We start from the raw sequence: 23,344 nt of genomic DNA, 5'->3' as shown, positions 1-23,344 counted from the left end.
GTGTTTGATAGGTATTTCAGCACTAACAGCAAATTAATTGTAAGTAAGGAGTAAAAACAAATTGCAAAAATATTATACTATGTTGTGGGAGTTCTAACTGAATTCCTAGCCTCTTTTGAAGCCTTCCAAACCTTTGGAGATCAGACTGTTATTAGAGGTTTGGAAAGATTGTCATTTGGTAATTCCCCCGTACAACTTCTTTTTGATAGGGTCTCTAGAGATCCCAGGTGCTAGCACTGCCTCGGAACACAACTCCTAGAATCCATATGTATCCACCTAAAATTGCTGCAAGATTTCAGCTCTAATGAGGGTGATTCTATTCCTTATTTCTAAACAACTTCCCTCCTTTCCTTTGAAAGTCTTGATTTTTAATTTTTTTTTTCTCCCCAGTTATCTCTTCCATGAACTTTAGTGACTGTGTGGAATGTGCTGGGTGGTGGATAAAGATAGCATACAAATTAAATAAAGGGGGTGGGAGAGGGGTGAAATTCAGAGATTAGATCTTTTGGAGTCATGTAAATATTTAGTTCCAGTGTTGCAGACACTGCAAACCCAGTTTGAACAGCCTACAGCATTACGCCCTACACATTTTGTAATTTGAAGCCTTTTCTGAAGGCAATAAATTACAGAAGGAATGCAGTAACTGTTCCTGCTATTTGTTTAAAATGTGTCATCCTTGCTAATTTATTGAGGGTAAAATCCATGTGAATGTCTCCTGCTTCTATTTTTTGATAACTAGACGTATGTATTGTGTGTAACGAGTGTGAATTCTAAAACCAAGTAACTTAAAAATTACTATTAGAGGATCAAACTGTCTTTCTTGGGAATGGGAAAGACTGAAAAATCCATCCATTCAGCATAACTTAAAAAAAAAAAACCCAAAAGGTAAACTGAACAGAAGCCACATTAAAACATGCAGAAATAAGTTACACCAGTTGATCATAAGAAATTTGCTTAGTTGAAATGTATTAAGAGACTGGCTCATCAGATGAAGTGACAGATTATTATTGTCATGGCATTACAGTTCAGAGGGGTTTTTTCTCACCTGTTGTGTATACGCCTGCACACACATGTATCTGTGTGTTTTGTGTGTGTGTGTGTTTGTATATGTGTATATATGTGTATCTCTGTGTATAGATACACACATGGGTATGTGTATATATGTACATAGCCATATATGTGTATCTGTAATGCACGTTTACTTAGCTGCTCTGTGGATAAGACCATAATATAATTTTGCTTCAGAGGGTCTGTTTAGTTTACATGTTCCCCCCCTAACCCCCCTTGTATATATATGTGTGTAGCAGTGGTATAGAAGACAAACTCCCTGCACATGTAGTAGTTCTGTGTATGTAACGTACATGCATCGCATACAAAATCTGTAAGATAATATGGGTAGACATGAATTACAATGTCACCATTTATTTTCTAATTTATCTTTCCTCCCTTCTTACTTCTCCAGCTGCTCCAGTATCTGGGAAGTGGCAACTCTATCCATAGTGGGAACTTCCACTTCTATCAAGGATAGAAGCCAATGCAACACCATTTTCTAATCTCTGTGTCAAATGGTGCAGCTGGAATATAAAACATCCCAATATTTACAGTCAGGAGGTCGTCCCTTGGATATTATATAATTTTTCCTCCAGGTTGCTCTAAACCCTATCAGATCCATAGCCAACAAAAATGAGACAGAAAATCAAGATTGGTTAATTGTCTCTTTTTTTGTGGACTTTCTTCTCTTGTCCGTTTTGACCGTCAGTAGCTCAGTATGGCAAACTGACCCCTGGTTTGCTGAAAATAAACATCAGGAAAAAAATGTTTGATGTTGTCAGGTCATACTGTATCACCTCCACCAGCAAGGTCTGCTCTGAATGTTGTCCATATCTTCTACTAGGTATTAATGGTTTCCTCCAGGCTTCGTTTATTCAGATAAATCCCTCCCTAGATGTGCCTCCTGAGAACCCGTTTCTATTCTTGATAACCTGCCACAAATCAGGAGTACAATCGCAGCTAGGTAAAATGCCAGCGGGGATTACTGATGGTTAGCTAATGTGGTGACCTGAAACCTCACAGCTGTGCACACAGATCATCCCTCCTCCACCCCACAGGTTGGTTGCCCTGTTTGCGATACCTTCTTCTGGGAAGGAAAGCTCACAGAGACGGGGGCTGTGTGTATTTGCACAAGGGCCTTGGGATGCAGCCGCAAGGCGCGAAACCTGCAGCTGGGCTGGTCTTCCTGGTGAACTGGGGCATGAGTTTGCAGCAGCTGGGGGTCGCAGGGGTGCCATGCCTTGTGTGCCCCAAAACACCTGCAGGGGAATGCAGCAGCCCACGGCCACAGCTCTGTGCCCCACGCTCTGCTTGCCCTCATGCTGCAGTTTGTTCCCTGGTAAGACAGCCCCTCAGCCAAGCACCAGAGCTCCCTCCACCTGGAAGCGTGCAAAGCCAAGGAACAAAATCTTTCTTTAGAGGTAATGCAAGCTTCTGGAAGAGCTCTGAATATGTTGCCTCTGCCAAGGCTGTTTCGTCTGCGTTAATGAAAGCAAGGCGCTAATGTAATCCCCAGGAAAGTTAGAAAGAAAAATGAGAAAGGAAGGAGGAAAACCATCTTGGCCTTCTAAAGTCTGAGATGGTGTGGATCATCTGCTGCTGAGCTCCTGGCAGGATGTGGTCACTGCTTTGGTGGGGTTGGCTCCGGTCGGCAGAGAAGGAAAGAGCAGAAGCAAGTGTTAAGAGATGGGCCAGCAGCTGCGAGGATGAAAAAGAGTTTGCAATTAAGAGGTTAAAAATGCTAACCTGGCCATGGGAGGGGGGTAATACCTGCTGTGAACCTGTTTTACAAGTCACCTCGCTAAAAAAAAAAAACAAACTTTCTGAGGGACAGAGAGCAAAAATGAGTGTGTAGAAGTTTTTCAGAGGGCGAACTTTTGAGCGTGCCTCTAGAAAATGAGCTGGGAAATGTTTGCCACAGCTTGCTTTTGTTGTTGTTTGACTAGGAAATACACTGGGAGATGTGGAAGGGTCGGGAACAGCTCTAGCCTTTCAGCCAGTGCTCTGTGAAGAATAAATTTATTGGCAAACGAAATTAGATTTCCATCAACTTAAAAAAAACCCCAAAAACTCTTCTGGTGCCTGTGCAAGCCTGAGTACCTAGAAAATGGTGGTTGAGGTTTTTTTTTTGTTGTGTTCAGTGAGGTCTGAACATGACAGGTAACTCTGGCATCTGGGCAGGTGTGGTTGAGGTCACCATGGAGATGGGTGATGTCATGCTTGATAGAGCATGTCAAGACAGCTAATCTAACATGTAGATGTTCAAAAAGTCCCATAGGCCAGAACGAAGGTTTATGCAAATAACAAAGTTACGCTGCAAAAGGGTGAAAGAAAATACGGCTGAGATATGGCGTGCGTTTTACCTGGCAGCTTGAAAGGATTATTACAGGCTTCATCATGAACAAAAACTTTTGGAACTAAAGGAAGAGAATTTCAGATCGTCTCTGGCCTCACCTGTGGAATCTCACATTTCGGTAAATAAGCCTCTTTCTCTCTCTGCACTTGCTTAAAAAAAAAGCTTTTGAAATCACGGAGTTTGCTTCACCGCGTTGTTCCTCCTGGCAGCAGGGCTGTGTCAATAAAGCAAGTTTTCTGCATGGCGTGTTCCCTTTTCTCTTTTGAAAATGAGTTCTTTATTGAATGAACTGAGAATTCTGAATTATTTGAAAGGCATTGTAATGTATTATGTTGATTATATGAATCATGCTGCAAAAATGTCCTAGGTAGTGTTTTGGAGGAGAAACTAAGAATTGAGACACTGTATTTATTTGTAGATTATTGCCAGATGTCTCTCCTTTAACTGTTAAAATAGAACCCTAGAATTACAACAGCGTTTATTCCAGTATTTGATACCTGCAAACATACTGAGGCTTTAATTTTTAATGGATTATAGTATCAGTTGGTTAAACAGGCTTTGCGTTTATGCTTTGATATCACAGGGAAATGCTGGGGCATTTCTTAATAGATTTTTTTTTTCTTCGGTAAAAGTACGTTAGTGAAGGGTGAACATATTTAGAGGTAGAAGTCCAGCAGCAGAAATGCTATTGGGACTTTTCGGTTTTAGGTATAAACAAAAGGGGATATTTTCCGTCCCTCTGGAGAGGCAGTAAAATCTCTGGGTTCTTGGCTGCACCCACTTTTGTGCTTCCATGAATCACGAGAGATGAGGTAAAGATCAGCAGGTGAGGGGCAGCCCCCCCTCTGGCACTGCTGTGAGAGGGTAAGGGGAAGCAGGTTTAGGGCTGCAAAGTTTAGTTGGTTCAGGTAGCTCGGTTTGAGAGGGGTTAGATGTAGGTGGGAAGGGGTGGGGGCTTGCAGTCGTTAATGGCTGAGCTTAAAAATGTGAGAGGAGAAAAATCGTGGTTCTGCCTAAAGACACCTGAGAAATGTAAACTTGAGAGAAACTTCAGTTCAGTGTAAATCTTTGGTGGGATTTAGAGAATGAGGAGGCTGTAGAATACGGTAAGCACGTTATCTAATTCCAGGTGAAAAAACAGAGTGTAAAGGATTTCTGATGTTCTGCCTTGCTTGATCAAGCAAGGTTAAATATTTTTTTTTTTTTAACATATATTGATTATTAAAGTGGATGGATTTGAAAGGAGTACAAAGCGAAGAAGTCACTAACTTTTTTGGTCACAGCTCTTTTGCTTTTACAGTCCTAGTTATGTCTTGAAACTATGCCAATAATGGCAATATTATAGAATTAATTTCAATTTAACCTTTCTCCCAAAGTCTGAGTGTTAATTATTTGTTACTAGAATATGTACAAATTCCAATGTGTCAAATGAACTACTATATTTTACATTCATTACACTGTCGCTGATTGATGCCATGGAATTGGGTAGAGAGAAATTGATTCAGTGTTAGTGTTGTGGGAATACTTTTCTGGTCTGTACCAGTTAAAAACCAGAGTTAAAAAATTACATTTGATTTTAAAATGTACAGAGTGTCTGTAAAGAGTGTGATTTTAATCTGGATATATGTTGCTGCAGATTTTTCTAGTTGACAAAACCTATTTTATTGTATTACTGCTTGGTTCACGTACTGCTGTATATAATGTGTCATCAAAAAAATGCCTGTTTTTATCTGAGAGGTCAATGTCATACAGCTAGAACTTGCTGTTGTGCTGGCACAGGCTGTAGGTATTTGTTCAGGGAAAAAAAAGTTTCAGAAGTTGTTTCAGGAGACTTCTGTGAGTTCCTGCCTCCTCTCCACCGGTGGGTGCTACCTCCCAGCCCAAATGAGCCGGCGGTTCCCCCTCCTCCCTGAATGGTCTTTGTGAGCCCAACGGAGCACAGTGCACATTTGGGAAGGGGGGACCCTCTGCAGCATCCACACGTGTCCCCTGTCTCAGGTACTACTGGTACAATAATTCTATCTGGTACAATAATTTATTGCTTTCCAGTGCTGCTGTATGTTAAGGGCAACTGCTCTTGTTTCGCATTGTTAAAAGCACCTAAGGAAAGCTATGAAATGGAGCATGTGAAACATGATTACAGGCTTAAATCTCTGCTGGAATTGGAGTCCTTAGCTTTTGTTTGTGGAAGGACATGAGGTGACATGTCCATTTGTTTTGAGTTGAAACATGCTCCTTAGTCCCCAGATAATGCCATGATTGTGAGATATTTATAAATAGCTTGATAGATAAATGAACAAAGAGCTAGTTCATTAGGAAAGTAAGGTGGATTTACTTTCTACTGACTGTCAGTGAAAATGTTGAGGAAGAAGAATATTCCTAGCAGAATGTCTCAGTGGAAAGTCTTTCAATTTTACTCTTTACTTTAAAAAAGTAAGGCAACATACTAAAGTACATATTAAACTAGTAGCCCTAAGGTATCTCTGGAAGTAAGTGGAGTTTAACTAGAGTGATAATATGTGCTTTGATAAACGTAAATTTCTTCATTTATATCTATCAGTTAAAAGTAATTTTTAAAAGCTGTTATTTTGAAAAAGCAAACAAAACCAAGCTACAAAAAGGCTAATAAAGCAATTCCTTTTCTTTTTCCTTCCCTCCCCCATGCAAACCATACATCAGTGGAGTTACTTTGCTCCAACAGGATTAGTAACTTTTCTTCTCTGGCAACGCCTCTGCATTTTCAATAGCGTGTATTGTTTGTAACTCAGAAGTCCCAGGTAGTTGTTATATCCTTAACCTTTTTTCATGTGTGTTTTGTATGTGTGTTTTTTTAGCCTAATTTTCTGACGAAGAAAAGTATTTTTAGAATGCTTTATATTCAGCTGCCTGAATAAATGCCTGCAGTAATCTGGTTTCTGTACTTATGGTTAGATCCAATAGAGAATCTAGGACTTTGTTATCCCTTAAAGCAGAGTTCAGGCAGCTGCATTCAAGGGAGTTGCCCATGGAAACCTCCCCCAGTTACTGTAGGCACCTGAGATTCCTTAGGTTTCAGAAACTCAAGCTTTTCTGGCGAAAAATATCCTGAGGCATTTATAGATGTGTTTTTGCACATACTCAGTTTAGTCCTGGTGCTTTTTGTGTTGCTTCTGTAGATGACTACCAAAAACTGCACAGAAGCAATGAGCAAGGCCTCGTTTGCTGGGTGGGTTCAGCAGTGGTGGAGGGGAAGCTTGCGTCCTGCACAGTGGCCTGGCAGTGACCACCCCCATGGCAGAGGCACTTCCTGTGTCCTCTGAACCTGTGCCTGATGCCCTCCTTCCTCTGGGGATGCTTGGAGGTCTTTGGGATAGGCAAACCTTACATTTTCCCCTTTTGAAGCTGAGCTACTGGGCAATGATGCATTAGAAGGTTTGGCCTCCATAGCCTTGTGGTTAGGCCCTCAGGCTGGCCGCTGAATGAACCTCATCACGGGACGGCAGAATTGAGCTCCTCTCTTCACGCTCTCCCTGATCATGAGGACCTTGTGCTCCTTTCTTCTCAGCAACAGAGTTTCAGGAGCCTCAGCCCCATGTTGCTGTAGCCTGGTTACCAAGGTCCTCTGCCCAGAGATGGAGACGTGGCTGTTGAACATCCTTCAGGCTCAGGCAATCCAAAAGCCAGATCTTCCCCTCCTGCTTTACATTTCCTGCAGAAGTAGATTCATCTATGAAGGATGCCTTCCTCTGCCAACTCTCCTTTTAAACCAAAGTGCCTCAGATTGCTGTGCTTCATGCTCAGCTCACGGGTGAACAGCAGGGGAGGTGTCCTCAGAGCACCATTCTAGGTGGGGCTTCTCAGTGACCCCAAAGTTCATTTCAAGCCCCTTATTTGCTTAGGAGAGCACAAGAAGTTTGTGACAGAAGAGAAAATGTGGCCCTGGTCTACAGACAACTTTGGGTATGCTGTTTTCAGGCAGGCTTTCTCTCTCATCTGTAGTGCTGGGCCACTTATTTGGTAAATGAGGAGAATTGCAGATAGGCGAAGGTGACAGCTGAGGGCAACAGACCATGCTGGTGGTAGAGCTGAGGTTACAGCATAGCTTCCCTTGTCATCAGTCAGGGGTTCCTTCTGTGGCCTGTGATTAGCCTCAATGTTTATGAATATTTTCTGTGTCTCAAGATCATTTCCCTGCAAATGGTTGGAATGTGCTTTGGTTGGTCTCTTTGCAGCTGAATAGTCCTGTTAGCTTCCCACTGGGAACATTTTTGTGCACTTTGCACTTTGTCAGTTGGGAGAGGAGCACATATTTATGTCAGTCATTAGCAAAGTAAATGCACCTCTGGACCATTGCTGCTGCATTACAGCATTTTTCAGTTGATTTTCTAACAAAGGCAGATTACACCGAAGTCACCTGATTAGCTGGCTTGGTTTAACCATAATCCCCAGGATTTAAATCTCCTTTCTGGGCTCAAGTAACAGAACAAGAGTAAATAAGGCAAGCAAATCTTTTATGAACATATAGTCCAATTTCCTTGCTCTTCAAACGAGTTGAGTACACCAGGAGAAACAGTGCTGCTGTTAAAGCTGCAGCCAACACCTGTGACTCTGACAGCAGCCGCTGAGGTGTGCGATTTCAACATTCACCCAGTATAGTAATCGTGCAGTTCGGTAAATTGAGAATCTGATGGTATGAAGTTTTTCGTCTTGACACATCAAGCCAATGCAGGGACATTTTGGTTAATTAGTACCTTTGGTACTGCTGCATTTTGTGTGGTCTCTTGTGTTGTGGATTGCAGTGATTCCATTCATTCACTAGGAGATTTCTGCCTTAGTAAACACTGAGCATTGACAATTGTTTAAGTTTAGGAAAGGTTTTCACTGGCTGATTAGTACACTGAAATAGGTGCACTTCACTTAAAAAAAAAATTAACCTAAAATCCAAATTAGTTGTTAAAGAAAGGAATAGACAAGCTATTCTCTTAGGTTATATCTGAAATCCAGGAAGGCTAGTAATATATTTTTCACCATGGTTTCTACCATGGTTTCTTAACGAGGGTCTAACAACCTCTCAGGAGGTGAATCTTGGGTAATCGGCTACACACATCATGTATACTCTGGTCTTTAGTAGTTGCAGATTGCTTTGTCCCACATCTTGGGATTTATTTTATCTTCCAAAATTATGTTCTTGTTGGTTGTAAAACCAGATCTTCTTGATGCCTGCATGAACGTCCAGTTCTGTTTGGATTGCTAAATTCTTGACTGTGTTAATGTCTCATGACTGTAAATTCCAAAACTCAACTAAGTTTTAAGAATATTTCAGCCTTTAAGGGGTTTACATTTCTTAGCTATACATTAAATAGAGTGTCTCCATGCTCTTGCATTGATTTAATTCAAAATAGAAAAACTAATTGTAATTGAATTTCAATCAAAGTCTAGAGGGAGACATCTGTCTTCCTCTTGCTGCCTTCCTCCCTCCTTGGAAGAAGTAAACAGTGACAAACCAAAGAGTTAAAATGTTTTTTTGTATTTGAAAGAAGTTGAGTCTGATTTTAAATTTTAATGATGCATTCATTTCCAGATACACTTACTGCCAGATGAATAAGCAGAGGCTTTTCGAATTTGCACCTATTTTGTGGGTATGTGGGTGTCTAAAGTCTGGAAACAGACCTGCTGTCAGTGTCTGTATATGAGCTTTCTTTCACTGTGCTTTGAAAACATAAATTTAGCTGCATTTGTGCATTTGTAGCTCTATTTTTAGTAACACAAAATACCATACATCAGACTGTTGTAATTAGTAATAAATTGCTCACAGAAGGAACAAATATTTGACTTTGATTAGAATAAGTAAGAAGAAATGTCACTTATTTCCCATTGGCTGAATAAAGAAATAATTGAATTACATTGATTGGTTGATTTAAATAACAGTAAGTGTTGTTTGGAAGGAAGAAGAATTATTTAGCATAATATACAAAAAGAATTTAAATCTATACATGTAATATGTACACTTCAATTAAAAATGTGTGCCTGAAAAGCTAGGACATTTATACAATTTCCTATAGATCTTAATAAACTGTATGATTTCCTTTTTTTTTTTTTTTTTTTAAACAGACAAGATCATTTTAGTAAATTATTGATGTAGGTTATATTTTTCCATAGAAGTCTTTAAAAAAAAAAACGCTCCAAAACCTTGCAGATGTGTGCTAATTTCACTCTTTTATTATCCATATCGTGCATTCTTTATTTTTTTTAAAAAAAGCTATTTCATGTTGAAATCACTAAATAGCTTTGCATTAAAAAGACAACATTATGTCAACATCTATTATGCAGGGATTTGATATTCCTCTGTTCTCAGACGGGAATCAGCGTGGCATCGCAGGTACGGTGATTTGGCAGTAACTGCTGGCAGTATTTTGGGTTTTTAACTGAGAATCGCTATTGTTTCAATTAGTTGAAATTAGCTACGGTCTTTTTGGTTAATGCTAGATCCAGGCAGGATGGAGCATTCTGCCCCTAGCATGCTCCTGTGCGGGCGAGCGGGGCGAGAAGGATTTCTGCACTACGCAGCCCGGGGACTCTCTCTGTTTTACCACAGGCAATTACGATGGTGTCTGTCACTGGAGGATTTAAATTAAAACATCTGATAGAAACATCATCAGAAGGTTTCTGGAAATCAGTGGGAACTTCTCCCTTCTGAACATCGCAGAAGGGTGGGGTGGAGTGAGGAGGTGCAGATCACAGAATGTTTTTCTTGGCCCTCATGGTGCTGGTATTGATGTCAAACAAAAATGTTCCTGCTGACCGGAGTACAGCTGGCCCAGACCCCTAGCAGGTTGTCTGATCCAAGTGCTCTTCCTCTGGTATCAGATACAAGCATTTAATTTCTGGCTCATGTGTACTTCCCTTCTATTTTATTTTTACCCAGAGTTTTCCGCACCGGACGCTGTGGCAGGCGCCTTCCCGCGTGGGCAGGTCCTCAGGCACCTGCTGTTCCCTGGCATGCCACGCTCCAGTGGCTCCCTCGCACCAGGCAGCTGATGGGCACTGCTGCGAAGGCTGGGCTCCCAGTCACAGTTTTCTAATCCCGTCCTGAACAACTGGGTTAATCCCATACTGAGCCTGGGACCCTACTGCGAGTAGGAATCGGGTTTCTTCCCAAGGCCAGTGAATAGCTTTCAGTAACACAGGACCATTGCAGAGGTCATGTGTGATACTTGGTTGTTGCTGTAGCTTACTTCCACAAAAGATTTCACCATAGCATTAAGCATTTGTATTACCTTGATGGCGCTTTTTGCGTATGTCTTTTTGCTGTGCATGTTTTACCTTCTTTTTTCATTGCTGAGTCGTGACCTCCTGGTCTCGGGTATTAATCCTGTCACAAAAGGGTAGTTCTAGCTCATGTGCATATGTGTGTTTGTTCAATCCCCACCCGTATGCAAGCATGCAACCAAGAGAAACCAGTATTTTTTTATATATGAGTCATTAATACACCCGGATGTGTAACAAAATTTCACATCAGATGAGGCTCTGCTGCATGCGCACACCTATAGAAAGTCTGCACTGGAAGGAAGGGGGATTCATGCTGCTCCTGCTTCTGTTGCTCTGTGCTGGCAGCAGTCTGCTGCCGAGGGGATGGATTTTGAGGAGGAGGTAGCTACTGGTGCTCCTGTGGCACAGCCAAGAAGAAAAAGGAGCCTCTCAGCTCTTTGCTGCTCCTCTGGTGCCTCTTCTGCCAGCCAGGTACAGCTCTGACAAAGAGCCAGGGCTTTCACCCGTGAGGCTTGTGTAAGAGTTAATGGAAGCTTTTGGATAGATAATTTTTTTTCAAAGACTGCTCCCTGTAAGAAGGAATGTCCTCAAGTGTTCATTATTATTATTCTATTGTCTATACATGTTTCTAGGTTGATTTTGAAGGGCACAAAAAAATTGTAGGTTACTGGAGCAGTCAGTGGGCATTTTCGAGAGGGAGACTGACAGTCTATGGAAGAAAGGCTTCCTTTGAACCGTGTTAAAATGCAATTTGATTTAATCTCATGGCTTCAGAATTTGTCTTATGCTGTCCAAAAACTGAGATGCTTTCTTCTCTAGTTATAGAGAGTGTTTATACATAAGGTTTAATCTATTGATTGGAAGTCTTCTAGGACTCTGGAGTAACTGCTACTTTGTGGGCCTCTTCTGAATTAAAGGGGTTATAAAACAGTAGACTTCTACTCCGAAGATACTTGGACAGTCAAAATGAGTGAGCTACTTTTTTTTTACCATGTCTTGTCTTACTTCTGCTGTAATGTTTTGGGTTTGAGATATCTTTTTTCCTCATGCTGTGACAGCAGCTATTGCTTTGTTTTAAAGAAACTGTGAACTCACAAGTTCAGTCTTTTTTCTGCATGACTTAAACCTGTCTCGGAGATCTTATTTTGCCAAGAATAGTTCCACTTATAATATGTTACACAGATTTCTTTGTGACTGTGTTATACAGGCAGAGGCAGCTTGGAATTTGGGGAAATTTTTAATGGTTTATTAAAGGAGAACTGAGGAAATAAAAAGTTCACAAGTATTCAAACAGGTACTTGCGAGATCGTTCTCATGTTGAGTTGGGGTTTTTTTAATGTACTTTTGTGGATTTCTCACAATACCTATTAGCAATGTATTACTAGAAAGAGGAGGAGTTGGGCTTTTTGTGATATATCACAGCTATATGATTTTTGTTGTAGAAACTGGGGCAAATAATTCTGAATTGATACCAAAAAGATTTTCTGTTGAAGGTGATTGTTCTCTGTGAAGACTGTTTTTCCTTAGAAGATGTATAACCTTTAGATTTACTTGCTGTGTAGCATTTTAAACACACCAGACTAAAATTCATGTGAGGTAAAACCTACAGATGTATTGAGTCACCTGGCAAAACGAGCAGCTTAGATAACCATTCAGTAGCTTATTATGGTAAGATAAACACGGAATTCCAGGTATTTTCTACAATAAAGGAATCTATGTGTTCTTTTGATCTGTGCTTTCTGCTGCTGCTTGTCAGACTCCTTGGATACTGCCAAAATGTCTAGGCTTTTGTCGTTGTCTTTCTCTTTTTTAAAAAAAAATTAGTATCATGCTATTAGATTTTGAGAGCAGAACAGCTTTTCTGACTTCTAACTTCCTCTGAAAAAAGCAGCCAGACAAAAGTTATCAAGCCTTTCAAGTGAGGTTTGTCTAGCCATTGCCGCTTTGTTTGTGGCTTATCTTCCCTGTGGTTTGAAAACTTTCTTGAATGTCTGGGTTCTGTGACCTTTCAGAGGTCTTTTAAAATACAGTCATCGTTTCAAAATGTTCACTCTGCCTTCAAGTAGTTTCAGTGGAGATGAGAGTGATGAGCTAGTTTTACTTACCTCAATATAGGGGCGTTTGTAAACATAAGCTTACGTATCATTTGACTGCTCATTTCACTAGTACAGCCAGCCTGATTTCCTACTGGCATCTCTGCCAGCTCACAAAATCACCTGCATTTGTTCACCCAGCTTTAGCAAAGTAGCCGAGTCTGGCAGCGCCCTGTTGCGATAGGCAGATTTAAGTTATTTTATCTGAAATATAAGAGGGAGGGAAAGTTGAGTAAGAGTTATGTGGGGAAGAAAAGCCTTGATTAGCCATGGAAAATGTTTTGTATTTTAAATCTGAGGCTAGTAGTGTAGGAGCCTTTTCTGATGGCAAGTGTGGCAGCAGCACACGTTGAGTCAGTTCTAGGTATGTTGGGTGTTGCACGTAAGAGCAGAACCATTCAAATCCTTTTGAAAACTAATGACTGCCACAGACTGCTGGTTTACCAGTGTATTGTGATACTATATTAAAAAAAAAAAAACCACATAGTTTGTCTTTTACATGACTAGACTGCCTTGGTTCACAAATAAAGGGAGAATTTCCAATTTTTGTGTTAATAACTGAGACAGGTAAGCAGTCATACCCATAGCTCTGTTATTTGACCATTTGAAATTTCAGACACTGAGAAGTATTGCAAAGATCAAATCTGCCCAGCCCCACAACCCATGTGATATCTCTTATCTCTCCTGTCACTTTGTTCTCAGCTAAGAGGAGGATCAGCCAGTTGTTTCTCATCTAAGCCCCTGCTTGAGACACAAGTTAGGCATGATGCTCAAATATCCCCCATGGAAGTGAAGCTGGTTATCAGCAGTGTAGTAAAGGCGCCCTTTTTCCCCCCTGTTCCTAAAAGCTCCATGTACATATGTGACGAGGCAGATGGTGTCTACTAACCAAGCTCTTCCTATTGGAAGATCTCAATAAACATGAATATACAAACATCAAACTGACCTCACCATCCCAGCTGGATGTTTGGTTTAGCTGTTATTCATTGTACATGATTTCAGAAGCATCTGATTAAATTGTTAATACAACTGCTGTTTTTCATCAGTACTTTTTGACTGATAATATGATGGCAATTTGCTTCTGTGAGTCCAAAGTGCACTGATTAAAAGAAAAGTGATGCTGAGATCTGGAGACACTGTGGGAGTTGTACTTCTTTTGCTCAGTCTAATCCAAAACCGCAATCGAAATGAGTTAATAATTCATCATATTGGAAAATGTCTTAAATAAATACTGTACTGCGAGCTCTGTTTGACTTGAAGGAGAGCAGCTACTGTACCTTCACTTAAAAGAGAGGGAGATATTCCTTCTTATCAGTAGGGTTATTTTTTTTCCTGCCAGGTTGTGCCAGTCAGAAAGGATAAGGGATAAGAGCACAGGCCGTGTAACAGGGACTTTCCCCTTTTTCATAATTAGCAGTCTGAGTCAACAGGACAAAACCTGTATTTGTTTCTCTGACACATTACTCTGCTACTTCACATGAAAGCAGTGCAGTCTTAATCTAAGCAGTTTTATACAATTTGAATTAATCCAACCGTTAAGAACAGGCTCATTGTTTGAAGATTTGCAGATATTGTTTCACAGGCCAAGAAACTTCTCAGAGTTTTGTTCAGCCGCAGTATTAGATAAACAAAAGGCAAGCAAACCATGATGCAGTTGTGTTGCTTTTTCTTTCTTTCGCAGGGTATTTGTTTGTCTTCCGTCCTGCGTTACAGGCTGCCACAAGTCATTTGTAGAGTACAGTGACCTTTGCAGAACGACTAGTAGTAGCAAGTGCTTAGGGATCACTGTCTTGATAGCTGGAGAGAGCTTATTGTAGCATGCAGGAAATTATGTAAAGGATGAAATATCAAAAAAGATACAGATTCTTCCTGACCTCAACCCCATGTAGAGGGGCCAGAGGTGTCTTAGCCTCCGTCACAGCTGGACCGTTGGAACAAGTAATCTGGCACAGTTTTAGTCCTGGGAAATAGCTGGTCGATGATATCAGCATAGCTTCCACTCTTCCTCCTGGAAAACTGAAATCAAGAATGTGATTTACCTGCAGACACAGGCAGGGAAAGGCCATCATCTGGATGTTTCCCCACGGATGTTTTAAGGAGAATGATCAGGGTGCTTCAAGGCTTGCTGCCTCTTGGGACTAGCAGAGGGAGAAGCAGGTGACATCTAACATTTGAAGAAATCCATGGATTGCTCTAAAGGTCGGTGATAAAGTGCTCTTCTCCTGATTACCAGCTTGAGTTTAACAGAACTTTGAGTTTGGTTTCTCAACTTTATTTTATATATTTTTTTGTAAATTTGTGGTGAAATGAGTTCATTTGGGAGGATGTAAATACGGCTAGAAGTTAAAATTTTCCATATAGAAGGATGTTAAATGTGGTCACCTCTTGAAACAGTTGTTGGGAATACGTTAAAAGGCAACTTTCATAGAAATGTGGTGTTTTGCTAGGATCTGGACCTTGGTGAAGACATTCACCCTGCTTAGGCTGCCAAACTATGGCATTACAGTCTTTTGCCATAGGAGTTTGACATATTGTCATATGAGATACACAGTATCTTGTTACAAAATCAGAGTGTGTTGTAACCTCAGTGTATTTTAATGTGAGATTATCTTTTCTTTCCTGAATACTTCATCATTAAAATATACAAAAAGGATTGGCAAGCAATTCTTTAAAGATGTGAAGAGAGACAAGTGTTAGGATGGTCCTTTTACAAACAAAATTACAAATGAAACTGGTGAGGAAAGATTTTAGTCAGACGTGTAAACATATCCTTTCGGCTGAGCGATAAAGCCAGAGGTAATGTGAACTGTCAGACCCAAGTAACCATGTTCAGAAACGTGCGCACCTGTTTGTGCACGGACAAGCATACGCCCCGCACACAGGTCCTGTGCGGCCCAATCTGCTGCTGGTAATGAAGACCACGCAGCTGCCTGTCGCATCACTTTTTGGTGGTAAGGAGTAGAGCCAATTAATGATTACGAGCATGGTGTAAATACGTGGTGTATCACTATACTGCAATGGGTCGAAGTTTTCACACAAAAGAGCTTAGAAGAAGATACTGGATTGCTGTGGAGAGAACTAGCAGCGGCATTACAAACCTACAAGACCAAATGACTTTGTAAACTTTTGCCTTAGCTTTTGAATACTTTTACATAGAATGAATTAACTGCATTTGAGCAAGCGTGTGATCATGTGTCATAGCAAAGCCTAAGTTGGAAAGGACCTCTGGACAGCATCTGAACTGCTGTAGAAAGCAGAGACTTAGGTTAGGTTACCCACACCCTGTCAAGCCGAGTCTGGAATATTCCCAGTGAAGGAGATTCCACCAGTTCTCTGTGCAATGTGCTGCAGTTTTTTATTGTTGTCATGGTGAAGTTTGTTTTTCTTTCCTTATAGCCAGATGGAATTTCCAGAACGGGGTAAGCTGTACCCTGGAAAACTAAGTCTGGAAGGGATGTAAGGGTCTTTTAACTGCAAGTTCACAAGAATTCCTGGTGTGATGCTATCGTAAAAGGAGAAAGAGTTATTTTCCAGGAAGAGAGTGATTAGGACTCAAGAGCAGCCGTACTTCTGGAGGCGCACTGTGACAAGAATGCGTGCTGTAGTTTCAGACTCAATATTGTTGAAGGGATATTGAACCGTGGGGGCATTGCAGAAGAAAGTAACTCAAAATTTGGTTTGAGATTTGTTGAAACTGTTTCTGTTTGAGGACCATTATTTGTTTTGTTCAGTGACTATATCAAAGTAGAGAGCCTCCTTGATTAAGAAATGTAAATCTTGAAGCAGGAGAAAATATACTGGGTTTATATTGGCTCTTTAGAACAGCAGTGGAAATCATAACACTGAACATAGCTGAAGAGTTGGGCAGATTCAGATCAGGAAAAATGCACAACATTTTTCACAGTAGAAATGATTCATTATTCTGACAAATTATCAAGGAAAGCGAGAGGTTCTTCATCTCTCTAAATCTTCGAACTATGACAGGTTGCTTTTCTAGTTGATAGGCTCTAGTCAAACAAAAGTTACTGATGAATAGGGCTAACTGGCAGAGATTTATTGGCTCCACCTTGGCCTTGGTTATGCAACTGAGGCTCTTGGCTATTCATGCAATCTTAATCTTTCAAGGACTGTTCATAAGGAACTGAGGTTGACCCAGCTGCTTTTGAATACAGCACTGTAACAAGAATGAGCTATTTCAGAAATAAAAAAAATGCTTTAGTATTTAGAAATTTAGGTTATTTGAAAATTTAAGATACCAATAAGAGTTGTAAGTGAAATATTACAAGAAAAAGAATCAGAGTGAATAAAATTAGGGTAGAGTTAGGGTAAATATAATTTACCATTTATAATTAGAATAATAATATATATTTTCTTAGCATCCCAGTCAGGGTGCCAATATATAGCTATTATAGAGAAGCACAAGAAAGGCCTGTGTGATCACTGCCTCAAAAACTTCCCAAACTTAAGATCCCCTTAATTCAGAGGAATTTTCTACTTTGACCGAAACTTTTAATTTTTCCTCAGCTATTCCTTGGGAAAATTCTTGCTTACATCAAGAAAAGTTTTGGCAATGTTAGAGATCTCAGAATTGGTACACCCTGAAGCTGTTACTTTGTAAGGGACCACCAAAGTCCCCCATTGCTGTCTCTTGTGAGTGATGGATCTGGTTACAGTGAATTTTTCTGAGCATGGACGGAACTACAATACACCTTAAAGCAATCAAGCAGTAACCCTCAACGAAATTATTTTGGGGCATAGTGGGATACGGAAGAGACAAAAAAACCCTTCGCTGGAGCAATGTTCAACAGCGCATAGAAGTATACATGAAAATGGGACACTGCACCGTGTGACAGTTATCTGCTATATCTGGTAGTTATTCTGTCTATCAGAATGAGAAGTGGGAGTCTGTCTAGAGGAAGAAGGTGACAGAAATCAGAATGAGTTTTCCGAGGGAGAATGAGAATGAAGTGACAGAGTCCACAATTAGGAACTCCTGTTAGGAGTCGGGCCGGAAACAAGAAAGGAGCAAATGCTATGTTTGATAAAGTAATATGGGAAATCTCTAGGCAGAAAATAATTCTTTATATGCTATTGTAATTGTAGCAGTATGTGAAAAAAGGAAGCAAAGCAATGTATTGAGTATGCAGTGTTGTAGGCTCGAGGCATAGCATGCTGAAAGGCATGCACAGTTTCGGAAGGGGTTAAGGGAACTCCTGCTGCACTGCAGAGCTGATGGCAGCAGTAGCAGAACCTTGTGAACCCAATGACTGAGACCAGTGCTGCACAAAGCTGCAGGTGCTGGGGAGCCGAATGCTGGTAGCTGGGAAGGGTGCGCTGAGTGGTGTACGAGGAGGTCTGTGTGGCTGTGCCTGGGGAAATGAGGCTTGGATTTGGTTGTATGTAGCCCAGCTGGAGGTTGGTGTGGGCATCTTCACTCCACTGGATGGATACTTGGGGTGTGGTTCCAGAGACCATCTGAACCGTTTCTACTTTAAAATACATTTACATGTGAATATATAATTCTCTTTTAAGTTTCCTGTTGAAACCATCAGCAAAATTTAAAGTTTTTGTAATTTCCAATCATGTGAGGGATAAATTGGTAGTATTGTGAGTTGCAAAGTTATTATCCAGCTCTACTTTCTTTCTGTAATTTCTGTCTTTCCTTCTTCCTTCTTAGACCTTAATTCTGTTTTGAACAAAACCAGATTTGTAATAAGAAGTGATAACAGCCTGAGTTGAAAACTAACAAACAAACAGAAAGTTGTCTCTATCCAGTTTGCACTTAGCCTAGTCTAGACAGTCTGCATTCACAAATACCCTGTTATGGCATTGAACGTGGCAGGCTTGGCAGTAACAGGCATGAGAATTAAAGTTTCCCCGTGCCCCCAGTGGTGGACCTTCCAAATTTGTGTGGGTACCCCCACAGAGGTTTGCAGTCTCTCTGTCGACTGCATTGGCTGTGCAAAATAAGCAGGGAGGTTAATCTCCAGTGTGTGCTGGTGTTTAAATGCAGGGGACATGAATTTTCAAAAAAGAAACACTCTTACTGAGAGTTTAGACACATATTTTCCTGGGTTTTTTTTTCCTGAAATTTCAGCCTGAGTGAATCAATTCAATTAAGAATAAAAATCAATCTCAACTTTGTCCCAGCCACAGCATGCATCTTTTTTTAACTTTAATTTGCTGGGTTTTTTTAATTTAAAAAAAAAAAGTCTCTATTTTAATTGCACATCCTGGTTTTGAAGCAAAATTTCTGAAATGCTGTGGGCGAATTTTCTCCTCAGCCAAAAGCAGGAGTGCTGGAGTGCTTTGAAAGTGCGTCTTTTCATGAGGAATACCTACTTTAATGTACAGACTGTGCAAATTTGTATCAATTTCAGATTAAAAATGAGTCATCTTTAAAAAGAAGAGTCGAGCACTAAGGCTGTGAACCTCGGGATTCATTCACTGGCATCGTAAATACTTCGTTAAACTAAGACTTCAGCTCTGCTACCAAAACATCATTTCTTAGGCCTTCCCTAAAAGAAGCACCTTTGAATGGAAATTTTGTGAAGAATAGAAATTTTTTTCCTGTTTTCCAGATAATTGTGATCTAAAACATTTCTTCTTATGAGAGTGTGTCAAATTTCCTGAAAAGTTCATTTCTACCAGTAGTTCCTCCCTTTTAAAAGGAATTAATGTTTTGTTATATTTGTTTTATTAGAAGTGTTTTAATTCTACATCTGACATGAAATAAATAATTTAAAGGAAAACAAAGCATCCAGAGAAAGTTCTAATGAGTCAACTATATAGTCACTCTTTATTAGAGTTCCTGGTGAGGGTAAATATTGTTTGGCACAGGCTTTTTGAGCTTTGCCAACAACTGCAGCACAGCTTTAGGATGTGGGTGATGGAGTCATCCGATTAATTACTCAAAAAAGACCCAAACCCAACACCAAAATGGCACCTTGCCACGTGTTACAGAGTCCTGGGTTTCTCTCTGTACTCTTCCTGACCTGGGGCCTTGTTCTCAATGAAGTCTCCAGGCTGTGTGCAGAGCTTTCCAGCTGATGAGAAACATGTTTCCAGTGTTATATACCTGGGTCATCGTCGTTTCTACCTGCAAAGTGATGCATCCTGTTCTCAGGCTGCGGATTGCTAGTGTGGTATAAATACTGTGAGTAACACTGAGCTTATGGAAGACCTTTAAAATGACATGTTAACCAGCATGAGACAGAGGGACTGAGGTTGTAAAGCTCCTTGAAAATCATGCTGGAGCACAAAATTGTTTTTTTTTCCTCTGTACCCTTGACTCTCTTGCTACAGACCCAGCACAATCTCACTACGCATCCTCTCCACAAATACCCACCCTGTGCTTTGTTCCACCACTTGGTGAAGCCTCAGTTTCATAATCTCAGGAGGCTTCTGTCCATTTCTCCATGGTCTGAATGGCTCAACGTTGAGTGCGGTGCACCCTTTCTTTCCAGGACCTCTGCTTGGCTTGCATGGCTCTATCCTGCCATGGAACACTGAATTGAGGCTGACACTTGAATGCATGCTGCCATATTTTTCTCTGAAATGCAAGCACATTGCATATTTGAATTAACACTATCTCATTTCCACATAGAAATGGTACTTAAAAGCTTTTTCCTTCATAGAATTTCAAAAGATTGCTGCCTGTCCTCGCTGTGTGAGGCTGGAGAGCGTGGGGAGGGGAGGGATGGCTGTGAGAGCACAGATGAGCCAGGCGAAGTGGCAGGGGCAGCCCACAGCCCTGTGCCTTCAGCCAAGTGTGGCTGGGCAGCAGTGACCTTCGGCGTCCCTCAGCCATCCCATGCCGGCGGCCAGGCTCAGTGGTATCACCGTGTGACCTTTCCCAGGGGAAAGCTTTCTCCCACGACATATTTGTGGAGGTCTCTTGCATACAGGCTTGGAGAGGCAGAGAATTTTCCCCTCTATTTATGCTAAGGGAGCATATTTATGTTTACTGCCAGCAAAGCATTTTGCACAGCATAATGTTATTTGGAGAATAAGATGCTGAGATGAGGGCCTCAGAGTTCATACCACTTCTAAAGTTCATGTAATTCTTTAAAATACTGAAAATCTTACTTGAAGGAATGTCCGTGTGCTGTTGTGTTGCAAGCGTAAAACAATAGCAAGTTTTACTTCAGACTTTTAAAATATTTTCCTCTTTCTAATAAGTCTGAAATAGCTTTCCAGTCACTTGCCTGGAGAGTCGGCAAGAGACTGAAGAGCAGTTATAAAGTTTTACTATCTAAGTTAACTTATGTGATCATGTTTGTACCTGAGTGGAGAGGCATTTATTTACACAACTGTGCAGAAGGGAAATCTCAACTGTGGGAAACAAATCTTACAATGTGTTTACTTTTAATTATTTTCTTTGCTGAAAGTGGAGGAAACTCAAGAGCCCTGAATTAAAATGAATATCAAAACATGACTCAATATCTTTAAAAAAATAAAAAGCCAAGTCATATTCCACCACACCTACAACTGGGGGAGAATTTTACAGAGGTCTGTATTATAATATGTGGTGTTTGTTTATTAACAAGGCAACCATTGTTTTAGAAAAACATAAGCAAATACTAAAATAAATTTTCTACCTTGGTTTGCAGGCCATGCATATCCAAAAGTTAGGGCTTTAAGTCGTACAAATCACAGATAATTTGACATTGTCAGACAAAGATTTTAATAGCATTTTTATGTTCCTTAAAAGTGGTGACCAGCTTTGTATTCAGTTTCAAATATGCAGGAACCGTAGCATCATTACAGATACTATTTTAAGCTTTGTGAAATGAGCTAGTACTCATTTAGCTGATAGGCCATGGCATGGAGACTTCATCTGCAAAATAAAAGGAAAAATAGACCAAAATCTCATGCACATAGAAGAACTGAGTCAAAGGTGGATGTTCAGGGCTATGAGCACAACAGGGACACATTTGGATAGGAAGAAGGACATCCACCTGCCAGCTTCAAACACTTATTGTCCCCAGGAAAGACAATTTTTGTCTTAGCTCTTCATCCAAGATCAGTAGGTAAGTCTTCAAAGTGTGTACAGCAATGCTTGTGCAGTGAGGGTTAAAGGCAGTGTCCAAGCAGCCTTCACAGCACCCACGTGAGCGAAGCATCACAGGTGGGATTTTGACTCATTCCTCTGATGGTGCAGATAAGCCATAAGCCATGACTAGACGGCAGGAATTTCTCCAGTGAGAGGAAATTGCCAGGTGGTTTGAAGCCTGTATGTCCAACTCTACCCAATTTCCTTGTGGTGGTACTGCAGGATGAGGTGGAGGGGTCATGGCCAGTGCTGTTTGGTGGTCCATGGCTGCCAGCAGTTTCCTGGAGACAGCAGTAGCCTGTGGGTTACTGGGTGAAGAGTTTATTGCAGGAGCACAGAGGTAGTTACCTCCCCACTCAGCTCCCTAAATTCAGCCAGATCTGTGGTTTGCGTAAGTTTGGTCATGGTAATTTCAATAATACCTGAAGAGCTCCAATACTGGTTCACTGAGGCAGAGTAGTTACATTTGACAGGCACCCAAATAAAATGGGGTACAAGCAGTGTAAAAACCTTGAACCTAACAGATCTGAAAATATCCTTCAGGATTTCTGCCGAAAGCAGAAGAAAAAAAAAGGGTGATTTTGCTTTTTTATTAAAAAACAGCAGACAAAACAGATGGGAGACATCTCACATTTGTGTCTTCCTAATGTGAAGCACCAAAGGGTATTTTTTCTGTTTTTCATTTTGAACATGGGGGTGGAGATAGATTAATGGGTTTTATTTTAGCCTCCAGTTCTTACATGTCTTGCACTTGAAAACAGTGTTTTTCTCCTTCTTTATGCCAGATGTTACACTCTGGAGAATAATTTCTTAGTATTTTCCAAGTTCAGTGAACTGCCTTGTATTTTAATTATGTTAGTTAGGAAATGTACCAATTCATAACCGATGGTGTACCTAAGGCTGTTTATAGACTGCAGTATGGGATCCATCACAACTGACATGGCTTAGGAAGATGAAACTTGATCCTTTTGGACAGCTGTGTACTTGCACTGAGGAGGGACAGTCAAAAGAGGAAGGATGACACTGATTTTTTACATGATGAGAAGTTGGAGAGTTTGCAGTTATTTGAACAATCCTTCAACATCAAGCAGTTGATGACTTGCTTAAGCTGAGTGTGTTAAGGTAATTTAGATAATGTTTGTCAGCATTTTTTTTTTCTTTTGCAGGGATGGCTTAGTGAATAGGAATAATTTCCTGATGAATTGCTTTTGTCTTCTCTTTGTGGACAGGGTGTAGCACTAGGCATTTCTCTGAAATTCTCAGTTCCATTTCCAAGTATTATTTCCAGCAAGCTAATACTGAGAGATCATTTACTGTTACTGACTCCATTAAACTTTTTCCTTTGTTTTGCAACATGTTTCTCTGCTTGCTTCTTTCACTTTCTTTTATGCACACGTTAAGCCCTGAACAAGCTGCTTGAATAAGCTTGTCCTTTAAGATTTTCTGCCTTTAAATCCCTCTTGCAGACTGGCACATTCCTCTGTGAAATCTGTGCGTACCATGGCATCTTTGTGGACTGACCTGGTGCAGCTGCATGGCTAG

At 40.6% G+C, this 23,344-nt stretch overlaps 1 protein-coding gene across 5 annotated transcripts in view; it reads left to right on the top strand.

The window, feature by feature from the left end:
- KIAA1217 (KIAA1217 ortholog) overlaps nt 1-23,344 on the top strand; it is a 186,298-nt gene that overhangs the window by 6,371 nt on the left and 156,583 nt on the right. The window lies entirely within an intron of this gene.

Source organism: Chlamydotis macqueenii, chromosome 2, assembly GCF_036417535.1.
Source record: "Chlamydotis macqueenii isolate bChlMac1 chromosome 2, bChlMac1.mat, whole genome shotgun sequence".
NCBI lineage: Eukaryota > Metazoa > Chordata > Aves > Otidiformes > Otididae > Chlamydotis > Chlamydotis macqueenii.
This window is presented reverse-complemented; position numbering and strand designations above follow the sequence as displayed.